At 38.4% G+C, this 25,095-nt stretch overlaps 1 protein-coding gene and 1 long non-coding RNA gene across 5 annotated transcripts in view; one reads left to right on the top strand and one right to left on the bottom strand.

Moving 5' to 3' along the window:
- LOC116527390 (cytochrome c oxidase assembly factor 1 homolog) overlaps window positions 1–25,095 on the bottom strand; it is an 87,235-nt gene that overhangs the window by 17,294 nt on the left and 44,846 nt on the right. The window contains exons 1-2 of one of the 4 annotated variants that reach the window (XM_032244409.1): window positions 9,593–10,082; window positions 145–181 (exon numbers count right to left, since the gene is read on the bottom strand). The exons of 2 other annotated variants lie outside the window; for them this stretch is intronic. The gene's annotated coding sequence lies outside the window, so the exon portion shown is untranslated. Of the gene's footprint in view, window positions 1–144; window positions 182–9,592; window positions 10,083–25,095 lie in introns of those variants that run through there. One more of the 4 variants, XM_032244408.1, reaches the window with a different exon arrangement.
- Window positions 666–19,729, top strand: LOC116527391. Its single transcript, XR_004258525.1, has 3 exons — window positions 666–676; window positions 7,219–7,225; window positions 19,675–19,729. It is a non-coding gene; the product is annotated as an uncharacterized LOC116527391 (long non-coding RNA).

Raw genomic sequence — 25,095 nt, 5'->3', positions numbered from 1 at the left:
AAATATAAGATTTTCAGGGTGCATCTTAATCCAATAAGAAATCTGGACTCAGACATACACACGCACAGAAAAAAGACTATATGAAGACAAAAGGAGAGGGTGGCGTCTACAAGCCAAGGCAAGAGGTCTCAGAAGAAACCAAACCTGACGACACCCTCGTCTTCAACTTTTATCTCCAGACCTGTGAGAAAATAAATTTATGTCATTAAATTTAAACCACCCGGTCTGTGCTATTTTGTTAATGACAGACCTAGCAAATTGATACACTCTGTGTACCCTTTCCTACTCCCTCACCCCAAGAACATCTCATTCAAGGGCCTGAATCTAGGTCCACTAAAGTAATTCCCACCTCTCTATCTCTAGGCCAGGTGTCCCTTCTGCACTTGAAGTTTCTATCACATACTTCCACAAGTCCCGAGGTGAGCTCCTGCCCTGACCCTCCTCCACTCCACACCAGCTCTCCTCTACCTGCATTCCCTCCTTAGTGAGTGGAACCAACCCAGGTACCTAAATCAGATACTTGGGAGTCATTCTCACAAAAACAAAAGTAGCTTCCATATGTTTACTCAACATCCAAGAGCTTTGCATGTATCTTATCAAATCTTCTTAAGGGTCTTATAAAGCAGGAATTATGATCCCTATTTTATAGGTGAAGAAGCTGAGATTTGGATTAATTGTCTAGAGACATTCCTTTAAGTGACAGAGTCAGGATTTGAGCCCAGGTCTGTCTGACTCCAGGGCCTATACTTCTAACCTAAATTACTCCCCAATCTAATCAAGCCCCCTCAAACCCATCAAATCTGTTTCCTAAATATCTTTTGATGTTTTCCACCTCATCTTTATCCTCCAAATGCCCTAATTTGGCCCCTCAGTATCTCAACCAAGGGGTTATCAAGACTGCTCTGCCTTTGGCTTCATTCCTCTCCAGTCTAGAATCCTACTATTACAGAAAATTCATTGTATCCCATTCGTCTATGGCTCCCCATCCTATTCACAATAAAATCTAAGCTTCTTTGCATTACATGGTCTTACTGCCCAGTTTTCTCACCACATTCTTAAATCCCAACCACTCTCCCGAATTACACTGAGCAGATCTGAACTGCTGTTCTCAGAACATGGTAAATGCCACAGGTCCTGGCACTTCCTGTCCATCCTGGCAACCCTAACCACCTTTTAAGTCTCAGCTAAAATGCTAATTTTAGTGTTAGAAAATGTCCTTGGCTTACCAAGGCAAACTTAATTTTTCTTTCACCTATACTTTCACAATAGTTACTTTAGTATGCTATTGGTTGTTAAATTACCTAATTCTCAATAGACATTAAACTTTTTTAAGGCTAGGATTGGGTTTTCCATTTTAGAATGCCTAACATCTAACACAGAAAAAATGTTTACCTCATTAATCTAACAGGGTGTTACTAGATTTGTGGTAGGTAAAGAGTGGGATTCTACTGAGAAACAGACCTTTCCAGAAAGAAAATAGAAATTTCCTAGATCACAACGCAGAGTTTCCATGTAACTTCGATCACTCTTGGAGTGTGGTCCTTGTACTTCTAGAGGACCTTGAGACCCTTTCAGGGAGAACACAAGGTCAAAACCACTTTCACAAAAACACTAATATGTTACTTGTCCTAAAAAGGAAAACTTTACCACCAAATAGATAAGACTTTGCTAATGAGATTAATGATGAAACTAATGAATATGAATTTTTGATAGTTATAATAAAATGTTTTACATTTTAATGATCCACTTAAGTTAGTAAAAATCAGTATTTTTTAAATGACCAAGGCATCGTATTACAAAATCATGCAAGAGAAATTAATTTTAATACAATAGAAAACAAAAGGCTTACTGATCAGGCTTCAGATTACATATGACAATCAACCTTTAAGAAATTACCACTTGCCAAGTTTTGGTGTGGTATCAAAGAAGGTCTACAATTATCTGAAAAGGCTATTAACAGGAAAAAGCTATTAACATGCTTCTCCCTTTTCCAAAAAGCTATTTGAGGACAGATTATTTTCATACATTTCAACCAAAAAAAATACTGTGACAGACTGAATGCAGAAGCAGGTACATCTGTCTTCTATCAAGCCAGACATTAAATAATTTTTAAAATAATGTAAAACAATGTCATTCTCACTAAATCTTAAAACTTTCATAAAGATATACCATTTATGTTAGTGTTACCTGGGTCTATTTTCTCAAAATGAGTAAGTATTTTTTAAGTTCTCAGTTTTAATTTCTAATACAGCAATAGCAATAGATATAACCCACATAAACAACAAAATGTAAAGGGGCCCTGCTACCAAAATATTTGCGAATTGCCTCTTTAAGGGACCAAGAGGCCCAAGCTCTCAAAATTCAGGCCTATCCCAACTGCTTTGTTATTACTATTTTTTGTCATAAATCAAGTGTCATACCAGTAAGGATCTGAAAAAGTCTTGATATAGTTTGGGTATTTGTCCTCCAAAATCTCATGCCGAAATGTAATCCCCAGTGTTGGAGGTTGAGCCTGTTGGGAGGTGACCAGATGACTGGGGTGAATTTCTCATGAATAGGTTGGCACCATCCTCTTGGTGCTGTCGTTACAACAGTGAGTGAGTTTTTGTGAGATCTGGTTGTTTGAAGTATGTGGCACCTCCCCTAGCTCTTTCTCTTGCTCCTGCTCTTGCCATGTGATGTGCCTGGTCCCACTCTACGTTCTGCCATGAGTAAAAGCACCCTGAGGCCTCCCTAGAAGCTGAGCAGATGCCAGCACCACACTTGTACAGCCTGCAGAACCGTAAGCCAATTAAACCTCTTTTCTTTATAAATTACCCAGTCTCAAGCATTCCTTTAGAGCAAAATAAAAACAGCCTAATACAAGTCTATTCTATGACATTGATCTATTTGTCAATCCTTGTGACAATACCACTCCAACTTACTTAGATTTACTGCGATAATTCTGCATTTCAACACAGATTTACTACATCAAAAATTAAAGTCAAAAACTTACAGGCTCAAACCTGTGGTCCCAGCTACTGAGCAGGCTGAGGCAGGGCAGGAGGATCACTTGAGCCCAGGAGTTTGAGACTACAGTGAACCCTGATCATGCCACTGCACTCTAGCCTTTGCAACAGCAAGACCCTGTCTAAAAAAAAAAAAAAAAAAAAAAACCTTAAAAAACCTAAAACTCTATACCAATTGAACATCAGCTCTCCATTTCCCCCTCCCCCCAGCCCCTGGCAACTACCATTTTATTAATACTTTCTATGAATTTGACTACTTTAGATACCTCATTTAAATGGAAGCCTAAAGCCAGGCACAGCGGCCATGCCTGTAATCCTAACACTTTGGGTGGCCAAGGCAGGCAGATCACTTGAGCTCAGGAGTTTGAGACCAGTCTGGGTAATATGGTGAAACCCTGTCTCTACTAAAAAGAGAAAAATGAAGGATTCCTTAAGCCCAGGAGGCAGAGGTTGCAGTGAACAAAGACTGTGCCATTTTACTCCAATGTGGGTGACAGAGTAAGACCCTGTCTAAAAAAATATTTTTTTTTAGAAAAATAGAATCATTTAGTACTTGTCTTCAAAAAAAGTGAGAGAGAGAGAAAGAGAGACAGGGTCTTGCTATAGTGCCCAGGCTGGAGTGCAATCACTATTAACTGCTGTGATCATGGCATACTAATTTCTAGGTTCAAGCAATCCTCCTGCCTCAGCCTTCCAAGTAGCTGGGATTACAGGCAGGTGCCACCACATCCTTTATTTGTCGTTTTGTTATGGCTTATTTCACTTAGCATAGTATCAAGGTAACCAAATCCCCTTCCTTTTTAAGGCTAAATAATATGTGTCCATATATTTTTAAATCATGTAAAATCTGTGGTGTTTTAAATCAGGAGAGTAGTTACCTCTAGGGAATATGAAGATAGTGTCTAGACACCACATAAAGAAATATGGAATATAAATAACGTTTTATTTCCCAAACTGTGTGGTGATTACAGAAGCACGTTCACCTTGCATTAATCCCTGTTCCATCTTTAGAAAAATCACTTACTTGACTAAATATCATTCTAAATTTATGAACACGTGGCACACTGCTGTAATGCCAGCTACTTGGGAGCCTAAAGTAGGAGGGTCACTTGAGCACAGTGGTTCAAGGCTGCAGTGAACCATGATCATGCCACCGTACTCTAGCCTGGGCAACAGAGTGGCATACTGTCTCTAAAAAATAAATAAATTTATGAACAGCTTCAACAAGCCTGCTCCAGAGCTAGCTATCAGCTAGGATGAGCTCTCCCTAATATGCTATAAAGCAGAACAGAGCCCCTGTCGGCTTAAATCAACTGACATTTATCATTCTGCTAACATTTCCTTTAGGTCTTCAGTCTTTATTTTTCTTTTATTTTCAAGTACTTCTAAATTCACATGTTCTCACGTGACTTTTCCTTTTATGCAAGCATACTAGAAGTCTGTGTAGTCAAATAGGAGAATTGCTCATTTCAAAATATTCTTCTGAGGGGTGACTGTGAAATTTATTCCATTCTTGTACAAAATTACTCCATGATCCAGAAACAAGAAAAGAAAGAAGAAATGAGCTTTTATTACACACTTCCTGGCATAGTGGCCCTGAGCTAGGTGTTTTACACGTTAATGGTTTAAAAAAAAAAAAAAGAAAAGAAAACTTTCATCCACTGTAACACCATTATTACTGCTGTGTACTATGGCTTCAATGAAATGGTGGGGGGCGGGGGGGGAGGGAATGACACAGAAATTTTCCTGAAAAGATTTGAGCTTTCAATCTAAATCAATGCTTATGAGGTCACAAAACATACTGCTTGACATCCCAAATTATACATAGTATTTAACAAGTACTATAGAGAATCAAAATTGAAAAAAATCAACTATTAATCCAAGGATCTGCAGTTTTGAGGAAAATAAATCATTACTATTCCATGCTTTGAAGAAAATACGATGGCTCCTTTTGCTATAGTTTAAATAGAAAAGGTATTGCTTAGGTAAAGATTCACATACATCACTCTTCTGTACTTTTCAGGAAAAAAAACACAAAAGCACTGTCCTATTCAAATGTGTGGTTTCACGGAACTTGAGAAGAGTTCTGCAAAACCCAGCTCAAGCAGAGTGTATTAATTCATTCTCACACTGCTATAAAGATACTACCTGAGACTGAGCAATTATAAACAAATGAGATTTAATTGAATCACAGTTCCCCACGGCTGGGGAGGCCTCAGAAAACTTCCAATCATGGCAGACAGGGAAGCAGGCACCACTTACATGGCTGCAGGTGGGAGAGAAAGTGAAAAGCCCAGGGGAAAGCCATTTATAAAACCATCAGATCTCCTGAGAACTCCTATCATGAGAACAGCATGGGGGAAACTGTCCCCATGATCCAATCACCTCCCTCGCTCCACCAGTGGGAAAGACAATTCAAAATGAGACTTTGGTAGAGACACAGAGCCAAACCATATCATAGACAGAGTAAATTTGTCCTTTCTTTTGCCTTTTTGTTCTTTTGGGGCCCTCAATGGGTTGCACGATACACACCTTATTGGTGAGGGAGAGCTTCAGTCTACCGATTCAAATGTTAATCTCTTCTGAAAATACCCTCACAGATAACTCCAAAAATTGTGTTTAACCAGCTATCTGGACATCTTGTAGCCCATCTTTTAGCCACTTAAAGTAGATGTCCAATCTTCTTCAAGTTATATACTTACACTAAAGCTGACACATAAAAATAGCCATCACGGCCAGATGCGGTGGCTCACGCCTATAATCCCAACACTTTGGAAGGCCAAGGCGGGTGGATCACAAGGTCAGGAGTTCAAGACCAGCCTGGCCAAGATGGTGAAATCCTGTATCTACTAAAAATACAAAAATTAGCTGGGCATGGTGGCGCGTGCCTATAATCCCAGCTACTCGGGAGGCTGAGGCAGGGAACTGCTTGACTCCTGGGAGGCAGAGGTTGCAGTGAGCAAAGATTGGGCCACTGCACTCCGGCCTGGGCAGCAGAACGAGACTACATTTCAAAAAATAAAAATAAAAAATAACCATTGCACGGGCTAATTACAAAATAAGCCAATTGGCTTTGGGTGGTCTTGCAATGAAATGCACAGTTTAGAAGCACTACACCATCTTCTCCCACAGTATCTCCCTCTTTTGAGGACCCAAGATCCAGTATAAAATGGTACCCTTAATTTTAGGGATCTTGTCTTTGCCTTCAGCTGTGCCTGCTTATTAGGCCCTAAAAAAATGTATACTACCTGGCCCTGTTCCTCCAAGGGCTCTACCCTAAAGCCAGTAATGCAATTAAGAAACTGGCAAATGAAAAAACTTAACAAGTGCTCAATCTTCTGTGTTGCTATATATGTGTTGTGTGTAATGTCTATAAAAAGAGCTCTAATTGATTGGCTTAAAGAAAAATAAGTAGTTAAATATTTTTTAGTTCATGTGACTTTAAGAAATAAAAATAGTCTTAAGGATTATTGGTAAAATGCAAACGTTGTCAAAATGCAAACAGGTAGTCTAAGTCACATAACTTAGACACTAGGTTTGCTAAATGTTCCAAGGTTGTATACTGCCTGCTTTACAGATAGGTAAGGCCTGGGACACATGGAGCTACATGCTGAAAAGTCAAACTTGATCTGCACTTCTCTCTGGGTCTAGGATCCACATCTAGTATATAATTAAAATCATTTACTAACCAGGTTTTTCACCAAAAATAAAAGTTGCTAAAAGTTAACACTGAACATTAACTAAACTCAAAAGGCTACTATGTAGTCTTTTCATAAGTTGGGCATTGGAATAAAAGCATAGCAAGCAGGTCTTAAAGACACTCTGCCCTCCAGTAAAGACTCATCTGCCCTCTAGTAAAAGGGTTATATAAGGTTTATAAAGATTTCACCTCACAGTCAAATTGGTTATGACTAGATGCTATTATCTACAAAGTTTCGTTTAAATAAGTTGGGGTTAATGTTAATAAATTAAAGCAAGGGTAAACTTTGGCTTTGAACAGGATTTCCATGTCATAGTAAAGCCAGTGAAAGGTTTTGCCTTTTGAGTCATCATTTTGGCAAAAGAAATAATTTATGACAATCTGGAATTCTATTTTATAATATCAAATATTCTAAACCTCTAACATTTAACAGGCACCCCAATTTTAACTTCGAGTTTCAAAACTGTCCTTCTTGATGCCTGGCTTTTTGGATGGTTCAGAGTTCTCCAGAAAAGAGGTAAACAAGATTATTTGACGAGTTTAGTCATGAGATTGCCAAAATGATGTCCAACCTTCTTTAAGTTATATTTTGGTGAGTAACAGTAACATATGCTTCAAAATTGTATGGGATTTCTAAAATTCTAATGTCTAAGTATATGCTATCAATCATATTAAGGGTAAAGTTATTGTAAACCATGGAGATAAATAAACTTGTCAGTCATGTTTTTATCTGTAACTATCTTGGAAATTTTGTCATTCACAGACAATTGTCTTGCTTTATTCCTTCTCAAAAGACAGTTTATAATCAAGCCATATTAGGAACTTAAACAGGTGTTCTCAAATGCAAGTTTTTTTTAATAGCTTTGAAGACTGTAACATTGGAACAGAGAAGGAATGTATGAGACTCATAAAGAACTGACCTGTTCACAAATATTAAGCAAAACAAGAGTTAAATGGACTGCAATCAGAAAGTTAAAGCAACCTTTTTGACTTCTGCTTGAAATTTTTCTGACCCTTATTTTGTTTTTCAGAGTTAAGGAAACTTATTTTGAACTATTTATGGCCTTTAACAATTGAAGAAGGTATACTCCTGTGAACAAAATTTGGAGCACGTTTATTTTTCTCTACCTGGTTCCTCTAGAATTTGGAAACTATCTGTGGGTACTCTTAAGTTATGGCAATATAGTTGCTTGCATCACTGCAATAAGAATCCATTTTTCTTTGTCAATAGGACACAATTGGAAAAACGGGTTATTTCACCAAGGCTTTGACTGAAACAGTATGTTTCCCTTTAAGGAACCAAGCTTGAACTGCAGAGCCAATAAAAAGCCCCTTGGGGAGAGCTGGCCTCATACCTTGTCTACACAATCTCTCCACAGGGTTCCTAACTTGTAGTCAGTAAAGAATGTCACTTTCTAACAGGTCTAGGAGCTCCAAGTTTATCTTGGGACCTCAAGGGGAGAGGATCACCCAACTCACCGGTATTTGAGGATACAAATCCATGGCTGGTGTCAGCTTTAAAAGTCTTATCTGAGATTCCTTGTGGAACAGAGTTCCATCAAAGCCAATCCAAAAGGCCTACATAGAAATAACCATTCTTGCTGCACCTTATGCAAATAATCAGGCCTAGTGTAAGACTAAAGTTTATTCTACAAACAACACACACAGTCCTATCATAATTTCTTTTTACCAAAAATTAAGACTGGAAAGAGAAATTGTGCTCCAAAGCTTATCATATATTTGTCATTAAATCCTAGTCTCATTAACTGTTTTTAAGCTTTTTGCCTACATTTTAGACTAACTCTGCTTAGTCCTGTGAATCAAGTGGTAATCTCCTACAGCTTGGAAGAAACAAAAGCGGATGGGTAACATAAGAATCTGGATCGATATACTAGCTCTGGGCAATTATTCTGCAAATTCTGCCAGGTAATAAAAGTGAGTGGGGTTCCCGTAACCCTGAGGTTCCTTTGTTTGGGAAATAAAACCAAGGAACTTCATAAACCCCAAAGGGAAATTCTTTATCTTGGCAAGCAAAATTTTAGTTCCCAGCACACTTATGGGAACTGCCATCCTCACTCTACTATTTGCAATAGGGTTATACGTGGTAACACCTTCTAACTGAAATATTCAACAGACAGCTTATGTCTTGTATTAATATTTGGACCCTATATACTCAATACTATAACTCAAATTGTTTCCTCTCACCTAGAAGCAATCTAGCTCCAAATGGTGCTGCAAACTGAACCAAGCATGTACACACCATTCTTCCAAGGACCCTTAGATTGACCCCAGGAGAAGCCCTAGCTGTTGTTCCCCATTTGATGCCCCTTTTCAGCAGGAAGTAGCCAGAAAGAGTCAGCATCCAAAACCCCTAACAGCAGTTAGGGGGACATCTCCACATGGGGGAATGTTATAGGAGTTATTAAGAAATTATTTTAGGCAGATAGAGAGGAAAAGAGGTCCTTGGGAAATTTTTATTTCTTTTAAAGCAGCTCTAGAAATGTTTCTTGTTTAGCAAGAAAGCCCCAGCTCTTAGAGCCAGGCCAGCAACCTTTGATATGAAAATCCAGGCCATTAGAAATGGGTCCACCCAAACACGGTGATTCCTGTCCCCTTCTTCTTGCCTTTGCCTCACATGCATCTGGCAACATGGCACATATTCCTGGTGTAGAGCACCATGGCACCCTAAATTTGCATATTAAAAGGTTAGGGTGGGACGGCCAGTACCCATCTCCCCAGGGCTACGTGAGTGACATGTCTGGTCAAACCAATCTCCTGAGCCCTATGCAAATCAGGTACCACCTCCTCCAGCCTCCTCATATAAGCAGCCATTTTTCTGCCACACATGGGGTATTCTCTATGTTCGAATCCCCCCTCCCTTTACCTCTGTACAGGGGAGCAGAGCTATTTTCTTCTTCCTTCTTTCTTGCCTATTAAACTATACGCTCCTTAAAACAAAACAAAACAAAATTTTTTTTAATCATCATATCAAATAACTTTACCCTACCCAGGACTTGACCACAACTCTGTTCTTGGCTTAAAATTCAAAATATTGGTTCACTTCCTGATGGAAACAGAGGACAGAGAGAGAGGTGCTCATGACTCACTATGGACAGAGTGAGGGCTGAAATTACAGTAAGGTAGGAAAGGAAAGTGGGGCCCTGGCTGAGGTTAAGTACCAAATAGAAATCTGAGCTGAAGCTGGGAGACATAGCTTGAGTTTCTAGATAAAAAAGAATGTGTAACCTAGAGTAATGCAAACATAAAGGATTCCACTCTTATTCCCAAACTATTGTAACAGCTCTGAATAACATGGATACTTTAAAGGCTTATGTATGTATAAATGGAAGTGTATAAAACATTCAGGCCAGGTGCAGTGGTTCACACCTGTAATCCCACCAGCACTTTGGGAGGCTGAGGCGGGCGGATCATTTGAGTTCAGAAGTTTAAGACCAGCCTAGCCAACATGGTGAAACACAGTCTCTACTAAAAATACAAAAAAAAAAAAGAAAAAAAAAAAAGGCGGGGGGTGGTGGCGGGTGCCTGTAGTCCCAGCTACTTGGGAAGCTGAGGCTGAGGCAGGAGAATCACTTGATCCTGGGAGGCAGAGGCGACAGTGAGCCGAGATCGTGCCACTGCACTCTAGCCTGAGCAACAGAGTGAGACTCTGTCTAAAAGAAAAATTCATCATAAATAAACTCAGTCCCCAAAAGTAATTAATCTATTTATTCATTCAGCAAATACCCACTAAACACCTACTATATCTAGATGGGACAGACTGGCAAAGAAGGACTTGACCTGAAGAAGTTTTTAGCCTAGTCAGGTAGATGACACATGCATATAAAAATATTAACTATAGACATGGCAGGTAAAGCTAAATGCACTAAAAGAGACACAGGGCTATGTGAAGAAAACAATGTAATGCCCACAACATATTTGTTGTCACTCAACAAATATTCATCAAAATAATAAATGTAAATGTCTCATGTCTTCAAAATCATCAAACTTATAAATGGCTTTGTTTAGCCATTGCATCCAGGCACAGTGATGAAAAGACAAACACAGGATTTATTCTGAAGGTCCCACACAATCTACTGTACTAGCTCACACAGCTTGTTACACAGCTTCTCTAATTCTCCGTCACTTAGTTGGCATTTCACAAAGACATTGCAGAAACACAGGAGAAGGCTAAGAATCCACTCCATTCTTCATTTAGTCTCTCTGGGCCCATTGTTACCCACTACTGTTTTGAAGATAATGGTGATAAAACCATAAAAGCAATTTGTAACTTGTGAAAGGCAAGATAGTTCTTATACTTTGAGTATCCTGAGGGTATAATCAGGTCTTATTAATCTTTGTAGCCCCAGTGACTACCAAAGATACTATTTTTATTATGTAATTAAAAAGGGGTTGAAGCTCTATGCACATAAGCTAGAAAACCTAGAAGAAATGGATAAATTTCTGGAAACATACAGCCTCCAAAGATTGAACCAGGTAGAAATTAGAATCTTAAACAAGCCAATAAGGAGTTCCAAAATTGAATCAGTAGTGGAAAACCTACCAATCAGAAAAAGCCCCAGCCCAGACAGATTCACAGCCAAATTTTACCAGGCATACAAAGAAGAGCTAGTATGGAACAATACTACCAAAATTGTTCAGGAAAAAAAAAGAGGAGGGACTCCTCCCTAATTCATTCTTTGAGTCCAGCATCATTCTGATACCAAAATCTGGCAGAGACACAATAAGAAAACTGTAGGCAAATATCCCTGATGAACACAGATGCAAAAATCCTCAACAAAATACTAGCAAATACAATCCAGAGGAGCATATCAAAAGCTAATTCATCACCACTAATTGGCTTTATTCCTGGGATGCAAGGTTGTTTCAACATATGCAAATCAATAAATGTGATTTATCAAATAAACAGAACTAAAAACAAAAACCACATGATCATCTCAAAGCTCAAAGGCTTTCAATAAAATTCAACATTCCTTCATGTTAAAAACCATCAACAGGCCAGGCACAGTGACTCATGCCTGTAATCCCAGCACTTTGGGAGGCTGAGGCGGGCGGATCACAAGGTCAAGAGATCGAGACCATCCTGTCCATCATGGTGAAACCCTGTTTCTACTAAAAATACAAAAATTAGCTGGGCATGGTGGCACACACCTGTAGTCCCAGCTACTCGGGACTCAGGAGGCTGAGGTGGGAGAATCGCTTGAACCCAGGAGGCAGAAGTTGCAGTGAGCCGAGATCATACCACTGCACTCCAGCCTGGTGACAGGGCAAGACTCTTGTCTTTAAAAAAAAAAAAAAACAAAACCTCAACAAACTAGGCACTGAAGAAACCTCCAAATAATAAGAGCCATCTACGACAAACCCACAGCCAATATCATACTGAATGGGTAAAACCTGGAAGCTTCCCCTCTCAGAATCAGAACAAGATAAGGATACCTACCTCTTACCACTCTTATTCAACAAAGTACTGGAAGTCTTATAGCCAGAGAAATCAGGCAAGAGAAAGAAATAAAAGGCATCTAAATAATAAGAGAGGAAGTCAAACTATCCCTGTTTGCAGATGATTTTCTATAACTAGAAAACCCCGTAGTCTCAGCCTGAAAACTCCTTAATCTGATTTAAAAAAAAAAAAATTCAAAGTTTTAGGATACAAAACCAATGTACAAAAATCAGTAGCATTCCTAAACACCAACCATATCCAAACTGTAAGCCAAAAAGAATGCAATCTTATAGCCACAAAAAGAATAAAATAGCTAGGAATACAGGTAACTAAGGAGGTGAAAGATCTTACAACAAGAATTACAAAACACTTCTCAAAGAAATCAGAGATGACACAAACAAATGGAAAAACATTCCAGGCTCATGGACAGGAAGAATCAATATTGTTAAAATGGCCATAAAGCCCAAAGCAATTTACAGATTCAATACTATTCCTATCGCACTACCAATGACATTCTTCACAGAATTTGAAAAAAACTAGTCTGGGTGCAGTGGCTCACCTGTAATCCCAGCACTTTGAGAAGCCGAGGCAGGCGGATCACAAGGTCAGGAGATCGAGACCATCCTGGCCAACATGGTGAAACCCCATCTCTACCAAAAATACAAAAATTAGCTGGGCATGGTAGCGCATTCCTTTAATCCCAGCTATTCAAGAGGCTGAGACAGGAGAATCACTTGAACCAGGGAGCTGGAGGTTGCAGTGAGCTGGAGGCTGCAGTGAGCTGAGATGGCACCACTGCATTCCAGCCTGGTGACAGAGCAAGAGTCCATCTCAAAAAAGGAAACAAAAAAACTGTTTTAAAATTTTTACAGAACCAAAAAAGAGTTCAAATAGCTAAGGCAATCCTAAGCAAAAAGAACAAGGCTGGAGGCATCACATTATGTGACTTCAAACTATACTGCAAAACAGCAAGGGAGGGAAGGAAGGAAAAAGGAAAGAAAGGAAGAGAGAAAGAGACAAGAGAATGGGAAGACAGGGGAAGGGGAAGGAAAGAGAGAAAGAGAAAAAGAGAGAGAGAGAGACTGAGGACAAAGAGAGAGAGAAAGAGAGAGAGAGAGACTGAGACTGGGCATGGTGGCTCATACCTGTCATCTCAACACTTTGGGTGGCCGAGGTATGTGGATACGTGGATCACCTGAGGTCAAGAGTTCAAGACCAGCCTGGCCAACATGGTGAAACCCCATTTCTAGTAAAAGTACAAAAATTAGCCCGGCGTGGTGGGCACCTGTAATCCCAGCTACTTGGAAGGCTAAGACAGGAGAATTGCTAGAACCCAGGAAGCAGAGGTTGCAGTGAGCCGAGATCATGCCACTGTACTCTAGCCTGGGCGACAGAGCTAAACTCTATCTCAAAGAAAAAAAAAGAGAGAAAGAAGGAAACAGACAAATAAACCGATGGAACAGAATAGGGAACCCAGAAATAATGCCACACATCTACAACCATCTAATCTTTGACAAAGTTAACAAAAACAAAGAATGGGGAAAGGGTCCCCCATTCAATTAATGGTGCCGAGATAATGGGCTAGCCATAAGCAGAAGATTGAAACTAGACAGCTTCCTTATACCATATACAAAAATCAACTAGAGACAGACTAAAGACTTAGATGTAAAACCTAAAACCATAAAAACTCTGGAAGATAACCTAGGAAATACATTCTGAACATAGGACGTGGCAAAGACTCCGTGAAGATGCCAAAGGCAATTACAACAGAAGCAAAATTGACAAGTAAGATCTAATTAAGCTTCAGAGCTTCCATGCAGCAAAAGAAACTATCAGCAGAGTAAACAGAAAAGCTACAGAAGAAAATATTTGCAAATTATGCATCCAACAAAGGTCTAATATCCAGAATCTATAAGCAACTGAAATAAATAAGCAAAAAACAACCCCATTAAAAAGTAGGCAAAGGATATGAACAGAAACTTTTCAAAAGAAGACATACATGCGGCCAAGCAGCATATGGAAAAATGCTCAACATCGCTAATCATAAGAGAAATGCAAATCAAAACCACAATGAGATACCATCTCACACCAGTCAGGATGGCTACTACTAAAAAGTCAAAAAATAACAGATGCTGGCAAGGTTGCAGAGAAAAGGGAACATTTATACACTGCTGGTAGGAATGTAAATTAGTTCAGCCATTACGGAAAGCAGTTTGGCGATTTCTCAAAGAACCCAAAGCAGAATTGCCATTTGACCCAGCAATCTCATTACTGCATATATACCTAAGGAACAGAAATTGCTCCACCATAAAGACATATGCACACACATATTCACTGCTGCACTATTCACAACAGCAAAGACATGGAATCAATTTAAATGCCTACCAATGGTGGATTGCGTAAAGAAAATGTGGTATATTTATACCATGGAATAACATGTAGCCATAAAAAAGAACAAGATCAGCCAGGCACAGTGGCTCACGCCTGTAATCCCAGCACTTTGGGATGCCGAGGCAGGTGGATCACTAGGTCAAGAGATCGAGACCATCCTGGCCAACATGGTGAAACCCCATCCCGACTAAAAAATACAAAAATTAGCTGGGTGTGGTGGCGTGTGCCTGTAGTCCCAACAACTCGGGAGGCTGAGGCAGGAGAACTGCTTGAACCCAGGAGGCAGAGATTGCAGTGAGCTGAGATTGCGCCACTGCACTCCAGCCTGGCGTGTCCTTTACAGCAACAAGATGGAGCTGGAGGTCATTATTCTAAGTGAACACAGGAACAGCAAGCCACATACACAGGTTCTCTCCCCTAAGTAGAAGCTAAACACTGGATACGTATAGACACAAAGAAAGGCACAAGACATCAGGACCTACTTAAAGGTGGAAAGAGGAGGGTAAGGACAGGAAAACTACCTTTTGGGTTCTATGCTTATTACCTGGATGGTAAAATAATCTGTACATCAAACCCCTGTGACACATAATCTACCTATATAACAAACCTGCACATGTACCTCTGGACCTAAAAGTTAAAAACAAAAAAGGGAGTTCACAAATGACTTCCTGAGTAGAATTTTTAGAAGTCTTCTTCCTCCCCCACCCCAATAGCTCTAACACTTCAGATTTACAGATGATAAATCTTCAATACATATCAATAACTAAGATGGTCTTTGACAAAAATCTAAACTCTTCTTAAAATTCAACTCCGAGTAAACTTTCATTCTGTTTCTGTTTGCCTGCAAGTAGAAACTATGTGTTACTTGTTTTTTGTTCAATATAATACAATATTTGGCAAGTGGTAAGCATCTAATATGCAACAAAGCTTACTTCTTTCTTGCTACAAAAATAACAGCTTTATAAAACCCTAGAATTTTGAGGAAAAGCTGGAGAAATCACCCTAAACATACAAAACTGCAATGCTTACTGTGGGAAATGTGATGATAAACCACTCCCTGTGTTAGAAGAGAACACAACAACTTGCTTTGTCCATAATTTTATGTCTGATGTAATCCTGAAGTTGGAGGGTGTGATTTGTGATGAATGGACCTGAGTCAAGGACACGATTTCCTTGATGAATAGAGTTTACTGTTAGTCACAGAGGGAGTAAATACGTATGACTCAGTATCAAGACTTATCTTCAGGACTTTTAAGAACAAACTTCCCATAGCTACTCTTATTCAAACCAACTCTGTCCTCTTCACAGCTGAACCATGGCACAGGTATTAGGTATTCTCAAAACAGCTAATAAAGTTGATAGACGTGCTTGGCTGAAGATAATCTTAAAGGTTAAAAGTCATCATCCAAGTTCGTTTTCAACAGATATTGTACTTTGTTTTTCTTAGAAACCCCAAACACAGGAGTAGCCCTTCATGTTTTTGTTCTTCCCCAACACACACAATAGATGACATTTACAATCACAAATACTCTTGTCAGGTTATAGAATAAATAAGTGCATTCACTGTAACATCATTACTTTCTCCTCTGCTCAAGGCAACAAGTCAAAACTATTGTAAGACTAAGTGTAAATCCACCCTAATTTGTAATGTAGGGGTAAATTAATTACAAATTTTAATTCTTAGATGTAACAAATTACCTGCTAAACAACTGAGGACGATTCACTACTCTGAATTGTAGAGAGATGTCAAAATTACACTTTGAGGGGAAAAAGATGCTATTGGTTCAAGAGAACTTACATTTAAAAATCTTACCAAGGGATCCTATATTGAATTACAGCAAAGCCAGTTGTTAATCAATGGCTCACTTGTACTATTTGAATAAAATAATTATAGCATTGTTCTGCTGATTCCTTAAATTTTAAGAGACCCGTAATAGATTCCTAAAAATTACTACCCATCAGAGAGGACTGCTTCTTATTCTCACTTATGGGAATCCTGCCTTTGTTCCCTCATAAACACAGTAGCTACTAACAGTTAAAGAAATCTCTGCCAGCTGCACTGGCTCACGCCTATAATCCCATCACCTTGGGAGGCCGAGGCAGGGGGATCACAAGGTCAGGAGTTTGAGACTAGCCTGGCCAATATGGTGAAACCCCATCTCTACTAAAAACACAAAAAATAGCTGGGCATGGTGGTGCATGCCTGTAGTCCCAGCTGCTTAGGAGGCTGAGGCAGGAGAATCTCTTGAACCCAGGAGGTGGAGGTTACAGTGAGCCGAGATTATGCCACTGCACTCCAGCCTGGGTGACAGAGCGAGAATCCATCTCAAAAAAGAAAAAATATCTCTTAAAAATATAACTTAAAATATTAAATTTAAAATGTTAGTAGCATACTATTTTAAGACAGTATGATTAGTAACTACTTTGTTTTCAAACTTTTAAAAACAGGAAAACTGCACCTCCATCAACCTGATTAAACATGATTAGGTGACATTTTAAATAGAAGACCTAGGCCTTACAGATTTCCTACTGGAAGAAAAACTCACAAACAATAAAGAGAGATAAGGTTTACTGCAGCACTATTCACAAAAGACAAGATATGGAATCAACCCAGTGTCCAACAACAGATTAATTAATGAATAAAATGCGGTATACATACACAATACTATTTGGCCACAAAAAAGAATGAAATCCTGTCATTCACAGCAACACAGATGAAACTAGAAGACATTAAGTGAAAAGGGCCAAGGCAGAAAGTTAACCATCACATTCTCACTCATGTGCAGATGCTAAAATAAAGTTGATCTCAAAGAAACAAAAAGTAGAACAGAAGATTCTAGTGTTCTACAGCACTGTAGGATGATTATAGGTAACAATAACATATGGTTCTGAACAGTAAAAATGGGGATGTTGACTGTTTCCAACACAAAGAAATGATGTGTTTCAGATGATAGATATGCTAATTACCATGGCGTCATCATTACACATTGTATACATGTATCAAAATATCACACTGTATCCCATAAATATGTATAATTAATATGCATCAATTAAAAAAAACTTCAGAACACAACCAAAGTTGGCTGAAAAAAATAACTGAAAATTTTAAACTATATCGTCCATGGTAGCAAAGAGAATTTACCACTAAGAATTATGTGAGAAAGCTCTACACTCTTAATAGAGGTACAGTATGCATTCGTATTTTTTCTAGCTTAATTTATTTATGATAGTATGGTTGTCCTTCCCAACTGTTAAGTCCCAGTGGGGTTGGTACAATCCTTTGTATGATGCCTAACAGATCAAAATGCTTAATGTTCCACGTTTTTGGCCTTAAAAACTCTTAATTTTCTTTGCTTTCTATATGTTTTTCTTATTAGTATTTTTAGATTTCTCATGGTGAATATTATTAGAAGAAAGTTTGTGGAAATACTACAAAGAAAAATACTCAATTCTTTCTAAACATAGCTTTTACAATATTGGTACAGAAACTGAAGAGTCTTTAAAAACTCTACTTTATTCCTCAGGAAATGCCCTTTTAAAGCATCTGGGAAAGAAGCCTAGTTTCAGTTAACAACATAAAAGAATGGACAAACTCTAACACTGTTTATTTCATGTATGTGATATATGAATTTATTTAATAACCAAAAAAGGGAAAAATTGTTATTTAGTAAGTTTTGGGGTAATAAAACAGAAGTTCACAGAACAAAAAAAGGAGAGAGAAAGAGAGAAATAGGAATGCTTTAATGAGTCCCATACCCTTGACAAAAAATTGTATCATTGTTCCATAGCTGGGCGCAGTGGCTCACCCACATAATCCCAGCACTTTGGGAGGCTGAGGCAGGCAGATAACCTCAGGTCAGGAGTTGGAAATCAGCCTGGCTAACGTGGTGAAACCCCACCTCTACTAAAAATACAAAAATTAGCTGGGTATGGTGGTGCGTACCTGTAATCCCAGCTACTTAGGAAGCTGAGGCAGGATAATCGCTTGAATCTGGGAGGAGGAGGTTGCAGTGAGCCAAGATCACGCCACTGCACTCCAGCCTGGGCAACAGAGCAAGGCTCTGCCTTAAAAAAAAAAATTGTTTTTGTTCCTCCAGCTAGTCTTTTAATACTTTACATGCTTTCTAACCTAAGATGAACAGATTACTGAATTTAGTTAAACTATACATATATGTATATATGCACTAATGAGCTGTATCTTTTTCCCATGAAAACTGAGAAACCAAACAGTATTTAAAAACTAACAACACTGAATACAGGCAATTTCTCTCCACATATTTTATAGGATTTAGGGTATCACATATTCTCATCAAATTGTTTGAAACATTAATAATTTTTCCTATTATTAATAACAGTGAGCTTGGTTTGAGAGATCAATCTTCCTGTTGAAAACAACTGAGTAATTTGTATAAAGTATTTTAAAACATCTTTTCAAAAAGAACTAAAAAATACAAGATAGTAAGGAATTACCAAGTAAAAATTAAAAAGAGAATTCAACAAATAACACTGGGAAAATAAATATCCAGGTGCAAAAGAATGAAGTTGGATCCTCGGCTTACCACATACACAAAAATTATCTCAAAATGGATCAAATACCTAAACATTAGAGCTACAAGTATAAAAACTCTTAGAAGAAAAACATACGGGGAAAGTTCTGTCACATTTGATTTGGCAGTGATTACTTAGATATGATATCAAAAGCATAAGCAGCAAAGAAAAAAACAGATAAAACTGGACTACATCAAAACTAAAAACACTATCAATAGCGTAAAAAGGCAACGCGCCAAACTGGAAAAAAATATTTGCAAATCACATATCTGACAATGGACTAATATGGAGAATATATAAAGGACTCCTAAAATTCAACAACAAAAAACAGGCAAATTCAAAAATGGGAAGAGAATTTGAACAGATGTTTTTCCAAAGACGGTATGAAATAGCCAACAGGCATATGAAAAGATGTTCAACATCATTAGAAAAACACAAATCAAAACCAAAATAAGACACCAGTACTTCATACCCATTAGAACGACAATTAAAAACAAAAAACAGAATTTTAGAATCTGAATATAATTTGACTTTTTCAAATTATTTCCATGAGGGTTGATGGGTTAAAGAAGATTCCTAAAATTTGAGAGACAAAATACATGGAAGACCTGAGAACCTTCCACACACACAAAAAAAATAAATAACAAATGCTGGCTAGGAGAAACTGTAATCCTTATGGCATTACTGGTAAGGATATAATATGGTGCAGCTGCTGTGGAAAATATGGCAGTTCCTCAAAAAATTGAACATAGAATTACCCTATGTTCCACCAATTCCATTTCTAAGTCAAAGAAAAAATCAAAAGGAAAATTTAAAATTATCTTGAGGGCTGGACACGGCAGCTCACACCTGCAATCCCAGCATTTTGGGAGGCCAAGGCAGGCGGATCACTTGAAGTCAGGGGTTCAAGACCAGCCTGGCCAACATGGTGAAACCCCGTCTCCACTAAAAATACAAAAAAAAAAAAATTAGCTGGGCGTGGTGGTGGGCGCCCGTAATCCCAGCTACTCGGGAGGCTGAGGCAGGAGAATTGCTTGAAGCCAGGAGGTGGAGGTTGTAGTGAGCCGAGATCACGCCACTGCACTCCATCCTGGGCAACAGAGCAAAACTCAATTTCAAAAAAAAAAAAAAAAAAAAAAGCTAAATTTTATGTTATGTATATTTCACCACAATTTTAAAAAAAAAAAGTACAAGGAGAAGGAAAACTCAGCACACATTTCCTCTAAAGTGTCTTTATCGGTCTTGGAAAACTAGAACCTATGTTTTAACTGATTCTCAGGGTGACCAAGACACAAATAAAGCTGAGGGCCACAAAACAAGGGCCATCTAATCTGAGATCTCCTCACGATAAGCTGGAATCCTAAAGGGCATATCCTCACAGTGAGAATGACATGAACTAGATTATGGTCTAAGGTCACACTGCTTTTCTCAAACTTCAAACTTGGGTCTGTAATTGTCCTGGACCAGAATACTCCCAAGTATCAGTCAGACACAAGTGCACACTAAGTACCTACCTTGTGGACTTAAAATTACTCTTATAAATAGCTCTTCAAACGCAATATCCAGGCTCCAGTCAAGGATGGTGAAGTATGCAAGAAATGTAGGAATAAGCAGCAGTAGAAAGGAAAAGGGGTCAGGAAAGAACCTTAGAAAGTGGATTATCAGATGCAGACTCTTATGTGTTTTCTGTGATAGAAGAAATAAGATGACAAGTTGGAAACATTTAGCAGAGAACTAAAGATTATAAACAGTAACAGATGTTTTTAAAAAAAGAGACTCTAGAACTAAAAATAAAATATACTAACTCCAATTAAGAACCGAATGGAGAGGTTTAACAGACTGGATTCACCTTCAGAGATAATAATGGAAAGACAAAAGACAAGTCTAGAGATATGCTGGAAGTAGTTTGAATCAGCTTGCAAGAACCAATTATGTGTAGCTCCTCCTAATTCTGCATCAGTAAAGTCAAGCAGGTTGCCTGAGACTACCCTTGATGAGGATATTTATACTATGGAAATCAACAAATGCTACAAATCAGGGCTTCTTTTTCACTGGGGAACCATTTTACCAGCACAGCCTTAAAAGTTACTGTACAGGCCGGGTGCGGTGGCTCACGCCTGTAATCCCAGCACTTTGGGAGGCCGAGGCGGGTGGATCACGAGGTCAACAGATCGAGACTATCCTGGTCAACATAGTGAAACCCCATCTCTACTAAAAATACAAAAAATCAGCTGGGCATGGTGGCGCATGCCTGTAATCCCAGCTACTCAGGAGGCTGAGGCAGGAGAATTGCCTGAGCCCAGGAGGCGGAGGTTGCGGTGAGCCGAGATCGCACCATTGCACTCCAGCCTGGGCAACAAGAGCGAAACTCCATCTCAAAAAAAAAAAAAAGTTACTGTACAGAATTCGGGACAGGGAGACCAAAAAAAAAAAAAAAAGGTAAGTAGGGAAGACAGTATAAGAAATGCAAAGGGTATAAAAGAGGGCCCAACACATATGTAACTAAAGGTTCAAAGTGAACAGAGAAAAGAAATACTTTATCCGTTAATGGTTGAGCTTTTGCCAGAACTAATTACCAAATCAGATTTAAGAAGCCAAATGAAGCACTGGAAGGATAAATAAAAAGAAACGTGCAATGAAGAAACACTGACTTCTGCATCACTAGAGTAGCCTATTTGTTTTTAAATCTATGAGTTTTTCCCTTTATCTCCAAAGTTATAAATGCTACCAGAATTGAGACAGATGGAGATTTCTTTTCATTAATTTTGCCTACAATGAAGCCTACACTTTGGAACTACAGCTTCAGAACTTTTTAGCTCAAGTGGCTGGCCATGGTGGCTCACGCCTGTAATCCCAGCACTGTGAGAGGCCAAGGCAGGCGAATCACTTGAGCCCAGGAGTTCGTGACCAGCCTGGACAACATGGCGAAACCCCGTATCTACAAAAAATACACAATTAGCCAAGTGATAGCATGCACCTGTAGTTGCAGCTACTCGGGAGGCTGAGATGGGAGGATGGCTTAAGCCCAGGAGGCAGAGGCTATAGTGAGCCAAGACTGCGCCACTGCACTCCAGCCTGGGTGATATGGTGAGACCCTGTCTCTAGGAAAAAAACAAAAAACAACAAAAAAAGAACTTTTCAGCTCAAGAAAGTTTTCTTCTGGTTTTACACTTTGCTTCTGTACCATATATTCTGGTTTCTACATTAGGAACTTATTCGTCAGTTTGATACTTCTCTGTCTTTAGTATCTGTCACTTTCACTCTCATCATTTCCATCATTATTTTCTCCTCCTAAAAAATCTCAGATAAATACTATAGGATTGACCCATTCATTGTATACAGAATTGACTCCATTTTCTGCAGCATCACCTCTGCTATGTTTAACTGTCATTACAGATTTTTATTCTGCTATTGCATTTTCAGATTGTTTTCATTTGGTCATCTTTATTCCATCTCCTTTTAAAATCTCATTCTGACTTTTTGTTATGACTTTATGTTCTGGTTTCCTAGAGATCATATATTTTGCTCTGTTACTAAGAAAATCTGACACTTCTCATAAATATCTTTTGTCTACCACAATAAATCATGTTCAATATGATTTTTAAGACTTTCTTATCTTTGGGGTAATGGTTCCCTTCTTTTATGCAGATATTGTTCATGCAGATTTCTTTCATAGTGCCCATGAAAATTATCCTTGCAAAAATAAAATACAATTTTTAATGTCAGGGCATGCAGATTGCCCTTGATTCCTATCACTATCAATTTGGACGGTGAAAATTTGTTCACATTTAATTTGGTTAGGTTTTAAATCTACAGGCTGATATACACAGGCCATGGCTGAATTTATAGTACTAAGCAGGCAGTACAACCATGTTGGGCTGATTTAAAATCTATTATTCCTTTCTTCTCATATTATGAGAATTCATTCCTACATCAACAGGACCATTCTATAGTTTATCTTTTAACAGAAAATAAATGAATACTCTGAAACCCCAAAAGCACACTTCTTTTAAGGTTCTTCTTAACACATTTACTGCTACATCACATCCCTGGAATGTAATATCCTAATACCTTCCTTTCATTCTCTTCCATCTTGCACACTGGAAATTTAGTCTCTTAGTAGATATGCAAAAACTAGTGTGGAACATGCAGGTTTGGAGGAGGTGGGATTGAGAGAGAGAAAGAAATCTCTGAGGAGGTTAATAGGCTTTTAATATGTCACAATATACATAATATGAACAAAATAGTACAAGTCCTCATAGTCACTCATGGTAACCTGTGTCTCCAAGGTGTGAACAAACAACAGGAATGGATCAAAGCCTCTTCCTACCCACTTCCCAACTTAATCTCCTATTTTAGAAGTCAAAGCATAAACAGATCACTAAGACTTTCTTAGTCTACTCCAATGTAGTAAGTAGTTAGTGGAAACAACTCTAAAATTGAGTAATTATTGATAGCTACTTTTCTCAATTCCATTATGGAACTATACACATATTTTAATGAGAAACTGGAAGAAGGCATATCACACATGGCTAGCCTAAAGTAAATATTTTTCAATAGGCGCATTTTTTAAACAAAGAAGTTGATATTAATCTCCTATGTTTGAAAACAGTCAACTAAAATGTCATGGTGACAGGTACTATTACAGAAAGTGAAAGAAATCTTTCACAACAGAAAGATGAAGATCAAGATAATTATTGTAAGCATCTGAAAAGTATAAATGTCTATGATAATGATTTTATATGTAATGATATAAACACTGATATCTTCTCCACATCACTTAAAAGTTTGAAAGTGACATTTTAGGATGATTTTTTTTAAGTTCTCTAACTACTCTATCCAGTAACCACAGAATTTGTCATTCTAGATCATGATCAAGGAAACAATATAAATGCATTTCAAAGGCATTTAATTCATAGATAGCTATAAACAGGCAAGCAAGGAAAGCTAGAGTTATTTTGAGGAGACAGCCTACCCATATGAGCTGATATTGTTTGCTTTTGGGTTTTTTTTTTTTTTGAGACGAGTCTTGCCTCTGTCACCCAGACTGGAGTGCAATGGCACAATCTCAGCTCACTGCAACCTCTATCTCCCAGGTTCTAGTGATTCTCGTGCCTCAGCTTCCCGAGTAGCTAGGATTACAGGTGCCTACCACCATGCCTGGCTAATTTTTGTATTTTTAGTAGAGATGGGGTTTCATCATGTTGGCCAGGCTGGTCTCAAATTTCTGACCTCAAGTATTCTGCCCACCCCGGCCTCCAAAAATGCTGGGATTACAGGCGTGAGCCACTGTGCCTGGCCACAAGCTGATATTCTCGAGAACAATTATCAGAATCTCAACTTCTCAAATGTGGAAAAGAACTTCAAATTAAGAAAAGTCGTATAATTTTTTTTTCCTTTTTACATTTCATAATGATCATTTCATTAGTAAATCTGAGTTCACTATTTCTAACATAACTATGCTCCCAAAAACATTTAGTAGTCTAATGAATCTTAGAAAGTAGTTCAAATTTAGTGAACCTGTACTGTGTGCTAGGTACTGTTTCAAGTGCTTTAAATCCATTAACTCATTTCTCTGAGGGAGTACTATTATTATCCCCATCTTAAAGATTGGAAACTAGGGAACACAAAAGTCGAGAATTTACCAAGGTTTATATTCCAGTTACTCTTGCTGTATAAGAAATTACACCAAAATGCACCTTAAAAAAACAATTTTATCATACACATGAATTCTGTGGTTCAGAAATTTAGAGAAAACACAAAGGTCAGGAACAATGTCTGAGGTCACAACTGAGAAGACGTAACAATTAGTGATGACTCAATGGGACTGGTGTCATTTGAAGAAATCACTTACATGTGTGATCGCTGATCCTACTGTTGGCTAGAATCTAAACTAAAGCTGTCAACTAGAGCAGCGGTCCCCAACATTTTTGACGCTAGGGACCGGTTTCAAGAAAGACAATTTTTCCACAGAGGAGGGCAGGAGGATG

Source organism: Sapajus apella, unplaced genomic scaffold (genome assembly GCF_009761245.1).
Source record: "Sapajus apella isolate SASKATOON/1434 unplaced genomic scaffold, GSC_monkey_1.0 scaffold54, whole genome shotgun sequence".
In the NCBI taxonomy this organism is placed as follows: domain Eukaryota; kingdom Metazoa; phylum Chordata; class Mammalia; order Primates; family Cebidae; genus Sapajus; species Sapajus apella.
This window is presented reverse-complemented; position numbering and strand designations above follow the sequence as displayed.